At 34.0% G+C, this 12,070-nt stretch overlaps 1 pseudogene; it reads left to right on the top strand.

Moving 5' to 3' along the window:
• Window positions 1–5,988, top strand: part of LOC102588325 (apyrase-like) — a 68,223-nt pseudogene extending 62,235 nt beyond the window's left edge.
• Window positions 5,989–12,070: the final 6,082 nt, after the last annotated feature.

The following is a 12,070-nucleotide window of genomic DNA, read 5'->3' on the forward strand; positions in this document are numbered from 1 at the left end:
ACGTCATGTTTTAAATAGTTTTACAAGCTTTATATATTGCATGTGTCTTATTGCTTTATATATTGAGTTCAGTTATTCATGAGTTGAACAGAGCCAAGGTAAGTGTCCTCGTGTACTCTTTCCAAGCTTTAATTGTGGTTAGCTTCCCAGCTCGCATACTCGTACATTCAATGTACTGACGTCAGTTGGTCTGCATCTTGTGATAATGCAGACGCAGGTACCTAGGATCAGCATCCAGCACGCCGTTGATCCAGCTGAGCACTCCAGAGTCAGTGGTGAGCCTCCTTGCTTTCCAGAGAACTCTGTTGTTTTGTGTTCCTAGTTTTGTTTTATTAGGATGTTGTGGGGTCTGTCCCGACATCCATCTCAACGTTATAGAGGTTCATAGACAGTCAGTCAGTTAGTATTTGAGTCTCTCATCTATGTATATATATAAATATTCTATTTTGAGACTCGAGTTGCTTGTTGGCCAGATTTTTATCAGATGGGTTGCTTTATGACCTTTCTTTGCATTGAGTTATTCTCTTGGGTTAGGTTTCCGCTGAGTTAAGAAAGCCAGGCCAAGGGTTCACTTGTGGCTAGTGATGGTCTCCGAGTGCCGGTCCCACCCATGATGTAGGCTCGGGGCATGACAGTCATATATGCAGTTGAACTATTACCGAGTGCCACTTTTTTAACCTCTAACCTTTGGTATGTACATGAATATTAAAATGTGTTTGGATGTGTTGTTTGGGGAGACTATTGGACATTTGGATAAACCCTATTTTATGATATGTTCAAGGAGAAACAAAGCATTGTCTAGTTTAAATATACATATTGCTCAACGAAAAGGGGTATATCTAAATTAACAATTGAAACTGTGTTCCTAATAGTTGCCTTCTCGATATCTAACTACATGATAAAAGTAGGCAAGAAACCAATGGAAAAACACAAAATATTTTTTTGGAATGTAAATTATTCCCATCGCATTGAACTTATGTTATAGAAATTAACATAGATAGATTGGATACCGGAAGCTTTGAAGAAGGCAAAAACATTGGTACTGTATAATTAATTTACAGACATGCTACAGTCCTAAAGCTTCTAAGGGATGCTTGTCCGAATGACCTTGTAAAGTCTTCAAAGATAACGTCAATTGTGCAGTTTTTGTCTCTATGAAATATTATATCCTATGAAGAACACTTAATTAGGCGGTTTCAGTCCTCTAATTGCGTACCTTAATCTTGGCTTCTACTTAACTAATCATTTTTTACTTTCTCTTCTCACTTGTAGAAGACAGGATTGGGGTACGCCAATCAGAAGAATAAAACATCTTAATTAAGTGGTTCTATGACACAGTGTTTTCTAGAGATAAAAAAGGAAAAAATTACCTTATGTTTAAGACTTTACAAGTTCATCGGGACAGAAGTTTCATAAAAACTTTAGAACAACAACATGGTTGTAAATAAATTGTGCGAGTGTTTTTGCGTTCTCTGAAACTTTTGGTATCTTGTCTATCTTTGTTAACTGCTGGAAAATAAGTTCCATGCAATTAGAAGGATCTACGGTCCAAGAAACTATCCTTCATTTTTCCATTAGGTTCTTGCATGATTCCATCATGCAAGAAGATATCGAGTTTGACACTAATTGATTAAGATAAGCCAATTTCTCAAATAAAAGGAGTTAGATTTTGTACCAAACATCCTATTTCTATATTTGTGTCTTGTGACACCTTGTGTCCATCTTGTAGAGCTTTTGCCTTGTCCATTTTCTCTGTGTCTAGTCCACAAGATTGGAGGGAAGCTTTCAAAGATCCTAAGTGGAAATAAGATAGGCTTGAAGAAATGAAGTCTCTAGCAAAAATAAGACTTGTGAATTAGTCGTTCCTTCACCAGAAAAGAAATTGGTCGATTGCAAGTTGGTAGTCATAGTGAAACATAAAGCGAATGGTTCGATTGAAAGGTTCAAGGTCAAACCTTGTAGATAAGGGATTCACTTAAACGTATTAAATGGTTTATCAAGAGAGATTTGGAGTTATCTTGTGCAGTCAAGGCTCTAGCAAAAATAAAACTTGGGAATTAGTCGTTCCTTAACCACAAAAGAAATTGGCCTGCTGCAAGTTGTTATTCATAGTGAAACATAAAGCTAATGGTTCAATTGAAAGGTTCAAGGTCAGCCTTATAGATAAGGAATTCACTTAAACGTATTAAATGGATTATCAAGAGAGATTTGGAGTTATTTTGTGCAGTCAATCTTGATTGTGAATTGCAATAGTTTGAGGTAAAAAAGTAATTCTTACATGGTGACTTGGAAGAAGAAGTTTATATGGAGATTACTCTTGAGTTTGATAAGGAAAAAGAGTCAAGAAAAGGTAACATGGTTAGATATATATGTCAAATCTATGATCAACAAAGCAATGTTAATCATACTCTCTTTATAAGATATCACAAGGGTAAAATCACTCTTCTTATATTTTATGTTGATCACATAGTAATGACAGATGATGGCAAAAAAGAGATGGTTCAACTAATAAAGCTCTGTGTTCAGGAATTTGATATCAAGGGTCTAAGGAAGCTCCAATAATTTAAGTGAATTCAAGTGTCTAGATTAGGAAAAAGAATCTTAAGGGGACATATATTCTAGATTTTCTAGAAGAAAATTGTATGTTGAGTTGTAAGCTAGCAGGATCATCAAGTGAGAGCAACCACACACTACAAGCAGGGATAGAAGAGTCGGTTGATAGACAAAATTATTAGTGATTGGTTGGAACACTCATTTATATTTCACATACTAGACCTGATATAGCATAAGGAGTTAGCATGGTAAGTCGGTTCATGCATGATCCTCGTGATTCTCGTATGCAAGTTGTTCTTTTAATTCTGCGGTATTTAAAATCTACTCTTGGAAAAGGTCTTCTTTTCACCAAACATGGTCACCTCCGTATAAAAGCTTTTTCAAATGTTGATTGGGTTGGATCTCTAGATGATAAGAGGTGTACAACATGTTATTGCACACTTGTGGGAGGGAACTTAGTCATTTGGAGAAGCAGGAAGTGAAGTGTAGTTGCTAGATCAAGTGTTGAAGCAGAGTATAGAGTTATGGCTCAAGATGTTTGTGAACTTATGTGGATACAAAAGCTACTAGAAGAACTGAAATTATACGAAGAAGATATATTATCTTTGTACTATGATAACAAGGCTTCCATCAGTATAGAACAATAGCCCATAATGCAAAACAATATGAGCGAACAAAATATATTAAAATTGATCGACACTTCATCAAGGAAAAGATGACCAATGATACCTTGAGCTTGTTCAATGTGACATATATCCAATTAGGTAGATTCTTATCTGATTTAGTTTCTAGCATTATAGAAATTATATTTTATTTCCCTAAATATATATTTCATAGTTAGGCATTTCACTACTAAAAACACAGGATTTAGCGACAATTTTTTTTACAGCTAAGCAACAAAATCTTTCGCTAATCCTATTTAACGACAAATTAGCAATAGATTTTTGTTAGCTACGAGTGAAATAGCAACAAATTAGCAACGGAGTTCACAAGTAAATCCATCTTTTTAGTGTTGGTTTTGTGCATAAATACCTCTATGATTGATTGTGCATAGAGCTTGAGAATGAATGAAATCTCTGTTCTCAAAATCTACAATTTCAATACATCTCACTATTTCATCTTTATATTAATCTGTAAAATGGTGAACTTGTTAAAATATTGTAAGATTATATATCATCATTAATCTAAATCAAATTAGATGACATACATAATCCAGAGAACTTACTTGTTCTTGTCATAGCGGAAGCGGAAGTGTAGGATGAACCGCAGTTGAATTTTACTACTCGATGGTGGTTGTCAAATATGTAGTAGCAACCCCTATAACGCAGCCTAAACCCTAATTGATTGAGGAGGGAATAATGTGTAGGATTGTTATATTCTTTTTATATGTGGTATGTTTGTCTCTTTTTAATAACACATCATATGTGTGTTTAAATAGAAATTATTAGGGCTAACTAGTTACCCGAATGGGCCTTAAAGCACCTCTTATGGGTGGGCCCGAATTTCCTACAAATATAAATTGAATAACTACAACGAAATTGATTCTCTTGAAAATCTTTTTATTTGTTTTAAAAATAGTTATAGCCTTAGAGGATTTAACAACACGATTTTAAATAGACAAGTAATATAAATGTTTTACATGGGATGAGGGGAACACTATCAGGAATTTCTAACGAGTTAACAGACATATAACTTCAAGACAACAAACAAAAGAGCAAAGACAAAAAAAGTTAAATATCATAAAACCTATATGATAATTAAGGGGTAGTGCACGAAGTATCTTACATTCACACAGGATATGGAAAAGGGTCACACCCATGGGTACTTGTAATGAAGATAACTTACACGGCGTAAATATCAATGACTAATTCCACGACTATTCATAACTTATATGTCCATAGAGATAACTTTATCATTGTTCTTATGCTTACCTGAGGATAAATAAAGTAAAGGGTTAATTTGCATTATCATTTTACTTTCTGTTCATGCAAATATATCAATTCGAAATGAGTTCAAATTAAAACTCTAATGAAGAAGAAAATCAGCCTCCATTCTTCATGATTTTATGAATCAACCAATTAAAAATAGAAAAATGTTACTAATTAGCCCCCTCAATTTTCTTTTCAAGTGAAATTTCACCCCGACAATTTTTTCCACTTTTCAACCTTGGAACGATCAATACGTGAATGAGGGGACATGTTGAAGAATAATCAAGTAAATAAAGTGTGTTTACCCTAACATCTTAAGCTTTAAAAATGATATTGTCATACAATTCAGATAGTTTACCTTAAAACTCACCATGAAAGCAACTTCCTCTAGCCTTGAGACGATACTGAACAAAGACTTTTGTATCATGAATCTAGAATCCGATCAACGACTTTTGTCTTTCTAGAACAAGTTGGAGCGATCAACACTACGAGAAATAGAAATAGTATCGAAAGAATTCAAACAAGTAGGCTTCATTGGTGGTGAGCTTTGCTCCGTGTCTCGGAACACTTTGCACTCAAAATTAAGACACCATGCAAGCATATATAAAAAAGTGTACACTTGGTGGGATTTGGAATGGTGGAGGTGGACAAGGATTCAAGAATCTCTATGCTTCTTCTTTCTTCTATGACTATGCAGCTATGGTACCAACATTATTGTCTAATTTGTTAATTTCTTTTTCAAAAAATAAGATTGTATTTTTGTTAATTGTGCATTTGTACAGGTTGGTATAATTGACTCCAAAAAGCCCTCTGGAAGAGCTAAACCAATACAATACCTATATGATGCAAAGCTTGCTTGCAACACAAAAGTGAAAGACATAAAATCAGTATTTCCTAACATTGATGAGAGAAACATACCTTTTATATGCATGGACTTGGTATATGAGTACACTTTGCTTGTTGATGGATTTGGTAAGTTAATTCTTAATTAATTTTGAATTGACAATTGATGTTTTGTTATGATCTTCTGTGTCCCACATTGAATTGATGGGAGCTAGTGCATGTGGTAGCTAGGGCTTTGATGTATGATTTAGGCCTAAAATTGTTACATGGTATCAGAGTTCATCCCACGAGGCCAATTCTCTGAGTGATGGTTTGGACTTGAAAAGGGTGTCAGTCGTGATCAACTAGGCTCAATCATGACCTATGAGGTAGTTTGTATTCAAGTGGGGGTGATTGTTATGATCCCGTGTGTTCCATGTAAGTTGAATGGAGATGGCGTGAAACTTCAATAAATTTGGGTTCTTCTACCTCAAATAGCTAACTTTTGAGGCGTGAGACTTAGGTCATGATTTTTAACGTTTCTTCTTTTACCTAAAATTGACAGACCTGAATGAATCCCAAACAAGAGATCACAATGGTGCATGAAATTAAATACAAGAATTATATTGTTGGAGCAGCTTGGCCCTTGGGTTGTGCCATTGATGTTGTTTCATCTTCCTCCTGATTTGAACATTGTCATCTTTAAATTTTATCAATATTTGATTTTATTATTAATGTCTTAATTACTCTTTTTTGGGATCCATATATTCTGGTGTACCCCTTAAAAAATCATTAACCCCTAGAAAGTAAAAGGGGTGTTTGATTAAATAATAGTACTTATTCAAAATATGAGAAATTGATACCTACTTGATTAAGTAAAAATCATTCATTTTGTTTAGACTACATGTAAAATGGACCAAAGGGAGTAACTACTTTAAAAGCTCTTATAAAATTAATTATCTGTTTATTCATTTAAATAAATTTCAAATTATAAATATTTCATTAATGACAATCAAATACAATAGAGAGTATGAGAGAGACGGAACTAAAGGGGGCCGAGGGGGTTCAGTTGATCAGTTCGTTTGAAGTAAAATTAGACTAACTAGGGAACAAATGATTTTTTCCCTCAAAAATAAATATAAATTATTGAATTCCCTTGACATAAGAAAAAATGTTGATATAATGATAAAGGAAATTGAAAAATTACATTAGATCGCATGCTTGTTCATTTTCTACATATATTTTAGTATATTTGGAATTGTTTTTGTAGAATGTCATTGAGAAAGTGTAAATAAAATATAGGGAAAATAATCAAATATGATACTGAATTTTGAGAAAAGCTCATCTATGTCATCCATTAGAAGTTTGACTCATCTATGTCATTTTCGCTTAAGAAAAGGTTCATCCATTCCATTATGGATTAGCGAATAACCCATCTGATTTTGATAAACCACGTCACTCTGTCTACATGGTGAATGATGATTCAACAACCACATTTTTTACAAAAAAAAAGAAAAGGAAAACTTCAAAAAACACATTTGATTTTTTTTTTTAAAAAAAACACCCAAATTGAAAACTTGCTCAATAAAAATATGATTATTTCATGTGGGATTATAATTTGTTTCTTTTTAAAAAAAAAACAAGAATTCAAATGAGTTTTTAGAAATTTGGCTGATTTTATTTTTAAAATAAAATAAACTTAATGACGTGGGTGAATCATCGTTCACCACGTGGACAAAATAGTTTTGCGAAATCAAATAAGTTTACAGTTAACCCATAAATGAGCATTTTCTAAAACGAAAATGGCATAGATGAGCCAAAATTTTAACGAATGACATGGATGAACATTTTCTCAAAGTTCAGGAAACCTTTCCACATCTCTTACATTGTTACACACATAATTGCAAGATCAATGGCCGAATTCTAAATAGAGTTGGAAACTGAAGCAACTTATTAGACCTCGATCTTTCCAGAAACAACTTGGTTGGATCGATTCCCAGAACAATCGGTGACTTGCAAAAGCTTCAATGCTTCAACTTGAGTGACGACAAACTTAAAGGATTTACTAGAGATAATATTTGTAAATTGCGGCATTTGGGTGATATTAATTAACTTGAGTCAAAATAAAATTATAGGATCTCTTCCAAATTGTTTAGGGAATGTCACTTCCCTATATAGATACATATGGGTTCCAATAAATTTGAGTTACATTATAACTACAAGCTTAGAAAATCTTAAAGATTTAGTGGTTCTTGACTTATCATCAAACAACATAGTTGGTTCTTCACCTTCTGAAATAGGAAATCTAAAGGCTGTGACACAGATGGATCTATCAATGAATCAATTATCAAATTGAATTCCTAGAGAAATGGGAGGATTGCAAATTTTGGGCACCTTTCTTTGAGAGAATAAATTGCAAGGATCTATACCTGACTCAATAGAAACATGATAGGTTTGAATTTTCTAGACTTTTCTTATAATATATTGGAAACTATTCTCATGTCTAGGGAGAAACTTCCCTCAAGTATTTCAATGTTTATGTCAACAAATTGTATGGTAAAATACCCTCGGAGGTTCCTTTTAAGAACCTATCGAGTTAGCTTTTAATCAACAATGAAGCATTGTGTGGTTCTTCAAGATTAAGCGTCCCACCATGTCTTAATTACTTCATCAAATCATAGATCAAATATGAATCAAATGATATATATAGTTTTTCTTTTACTCAGAATTGCACTTGTATTTGTTCCTAATACCCTTGTGTTTGTATGGATAAGGTACAAAAGAGGTAAAAGTGCTTCTCAACAAGCTTATTCATTCTCTATCTCAACAAGAGAAAGAATTTCATACTATGAACTGCTCGGAGCAACTAATTTGCTTAAGCTAGAGTAATCTGATTGGTTCGGGAAGTTTTGGCTATGTCTACAAAGGCATTCTCATATATGTCCTATTCCAATTAAAGTGTTTAATCTGACAGGGGAAGTAACTTTTAAGAGTTTTGACTCAAGCTATGATGGCCCAAGCTAATAGAGAGACCATTACTCTAGTGAACCCAAATGTGGGTAAAACGGTGATAAGGGCGAGATACTTTACTAGCATTAATACTCACAGGGTTTCATGGGTCAAAAGTTAATGAGAACCCTAAAGAATTTGTTGATGAGATTTATAAGATAGTGAAAATTATGGGAGTGTCTGTAACATCTCGAATTCGAAAAGACGGGAAATTTTAGTTTTTCACAGACCTGGTATCAGTACAGACGACGCCACCCACGACCCATAGGAGGGACAATGGTCCATAGGTGCTAACGTATTTGGCAAGTTTGATTTTTTTAAAAATGATTGGTTCCATTACTTTTGTACGGTTCACCAGGACGGTCCGTCATTCAATGCACGAGTCGTAAATAGGTCTCGTAAGTGAGTCCTAGACTTAGAGAAAATTAGAGGCCAAGATTGGGACCTAGGGTTGTGGTCCACGGTCCGTCGATGGATTAACGGGTCGTAGGTATGGTCCTTCGTTAGGGGTCCACAATTGGTGGTTTGTGATCTCACCCACAACCAACCAGGACGGTTCGTGGTCTGACCAACGGACCGTGGATTGGGCCGTGAGTGGGGTCGGCAGTTATTTTCCTTCAGGGCTTTTGGGTTTTTTCCTAATTATTCTAGCCTAATACTATGTCAAAGATAAGGTCAATTGTGCCATTTTTGTCTCTATAAAATATTATGTCATAGAAAGAACATTTAATTAGTCGATTTCAGTTCTCTAATTGGCATATCTTAATCTTGGCTTCTACTTAATTAACCGTTTTTTACACTCTTTTACCTTCACTCGTAGAATACAAGAATGAGGTACGCCAATCAAAAGAATAAAACATCCTAATTAAGTAGTTCAATGATGCAATGTTTTCTAGAGACAAAAAGGGCAAAATTTACCTTATCTTTGAAGACTTTACAAGTTCATCAGTACAAATGTTTCTTAAAAGCTTCACGACAATAACATGGTTGTAAATAGATTGTGCAAGTGTTTTTGCATTCACCAAAGACATGGTTGTAAATAGATTGTGAGAGTGTTTTTGCATCCTCCACAACTTTTGGCATCTAGTCCATCATTGTTAATTGTTGTAAAATAAGTTCTTTGCAATTGGAAGGATTTATTGTCCAAGAATCTATCCTGCATTTTTACATTAGTTTCTTGCACGATTCCATCATGACGAAAGATATTGAGTTTGACATTAATTGGACCACAACTTAAACTCATGATATAGATATACCTATTGCTCTGATTAAGATATTCTTATTGCTTAATGAAAAGGAGTCAAATCTTGTATCAAACATCCTATTTCTAACTTTGTGGTCCCATGCCACCTTGTCCCCCTCCTATAGTGGTCTCCTCCTCTAAGGCCATATTTGTAGTTGAACTTGTACCGAGTGCCACTTTTTAACCTCTAACCTTTTGTATGTACATGAATATAAAAATATGTTTGGATTTGTTATTTTGGGGAGACTGTTGGGCATTTGGATAAACCTGATTTAATGATATGTTCAAGGAGAAACAAAGCATTGTCTCGTTCAAATAGACCTATTTCTCAAGGGATAGGGGTATACCTAAATAAGCAATTGAAAGTGTGGTCCAAGTAGTTGCATACTCGATATCTAACTACATGATAAAAGTAGGGAAGAAACTAATAGAAAAACACAAAATAGTATTTTGGAACACAGATGATTCCCATTGCATAGAACATATGTTATAGAAATTAACGAAGATAGATTGGATACCAGAAGTTTTGAAGAAGGCAAAAATATTGGTATAATTTATTTACAGACATGCTACAGTCCTAAATCTTCTAAGAGATGCTTGTCCCAATGAGCTTGTAAAGTCTTCAAAGATAACGTCAATTGTGCAGTTTTTGTCTCTATAAAATATTATGTCCTAGAAAGGACACTTAATTAGGCGGTTACAGTCCTCGAATTGGCGTACCTCAATCTTATCTTCTGCTTAATTAACCATTTTTTACTTTCTTTTACCCTCACTTGTAGAAGACATGATTGAATAAAACATCCTAATGAAGTGGTTCTATGATACAATGTTTTCTAGAGACAAAAAGGGGAAAAATTACCTTATCTTTGGAGACTTTACAACTTCATCAGGACAAACGTTTCTTAAAAGCTTCAGGACAATAACATGGTAGTAAATAGATTGTACGAGTGTATTTGCACTCTCCAAAACTTTTGGTATCTAGTCTATCTTTGTTAATTGCTGTAAATTAAGTTTTTTTTTTGCAATTAGAAGGATCTATGGTCCAAGAAACTATCCTTCATTTTTTCATTAGTTTCTTGCATTATTCCATCATGCCGGAAGATATTGAGTTTGACATTAATTGGACCACAATTTAAACTCATGATTTAGATATACCTATTGCGCTGATTAAGATATTTCTATTGCTTAAAGAAAATGAGTAAGATCTTTTATCAAACATCCTATTTCTAACTTTGTGTCCCATGACACCTTCCCCCCCCTCCTAATGTGGTCTCCCCCTCTAAGGCCATATTTTCAATTAAACTAGTATCGAGTGCCACTTTTTTAACCATTGGCCTTTTGTATGTACATGAATATTAAAATGTGCTTGGATGTGTTGTTTTGTGGAGACTATTGGGTATTTGGATAAACCTGATTTGATGATATGTTCAAGGAGAAACAAAGCATTGTTTGGTTCAAATATACCTGTTGTTCAACGAAAAGGGGTATACCTAAACAAGAAACTGAAACTGTACTCCAAATAGTTGCATACTCGATGTCTAACTACATGATAAAAGTAGGCAAGGAACTAACTCATGGAAAAACACAAAATAGTTTTTTGGAACGGAGATGATTCCCATTGCATGGAACTTATGTTACAGAAATTAACGAAGATAGATTGGATTGAAGAAGGCAAAAACATTGGTACAATTTATTTACAGACATGCTATATTCCTAAAGCTTCTAAGAGATGTTTGTTCCAATGAGCTTGTAAAGTCTTCCAAGATAAACGTTAATTGTGTAGTTTTTGTATCTAAAAAATATTATATCCAAGAAAGAACACTTAATTAGGTGGTTTCGGTCCTCTCATTGGCGTACCTCAATCTTGAATTCTACTTAATTAACCATTTTTGACCCTCACTTGTAGAAAACAAGATTGGGGTACGCCAATCAAAAGAAAAAAAAAATTCTAACCAAGTGGTTCTATGATACAATGTTTTCTAGAGACAAAAAGGGCAAGATTTACCTTATCTTTGAAGACTTTACAAGTTCATCCGGACAAACGTTTTTAAAAGCTTCAGGACAGTAACATGATTGTAAATAAATTGTGCGAGTAATTTTGTATTCTCAAAAAATTTTGGTATCTAGTCTATCTTTGTTAATTGCTGTAAAATAAGTTCTATGCAATTATAAGGATCTACGGTCCAAGAAACTATCATGCATTTTTCCATTAGTTTCTTGCAGGATTCCATCATGCCGAAAGATATTGAGTTTGACATTAATTCGACCATAGTTTAAACTCATGATTTTGATATACCTATTTCACTGATTAAGATATTCCTATTGCTTAAAGAAAAGGAGTCAGATATTTTATCAAACATCCTATTTCTAACTTTGTGTCCCATGACACCTTGTCCCCGTCCTGTAGTGGATTCCCCCTCTAAGGTCATATTTGCAGTTGAACTAGTACCGAGTGCCACTTTTAACCTCTAACCTTTGGTATGTACATGAATATTAAAATGTGTTTGGATGTGTT

The sequence above is a fragment of the Solanum tuberosum genome, unplaced genomic scaffold, assembly GCF_000226075.1.
Source record: "Solanum tuberosum cultivar DM 1-3 516 R44 unplaced genomic scaffold, SolTub_3.0 scf00448, whole genome shotgun sequence".
NCBI lineage: Eukaryota > Viridiplantae > Streptophyta > Magnoliopsida > Solanales > Solanaceae > Solanum > Solanum tuberosum.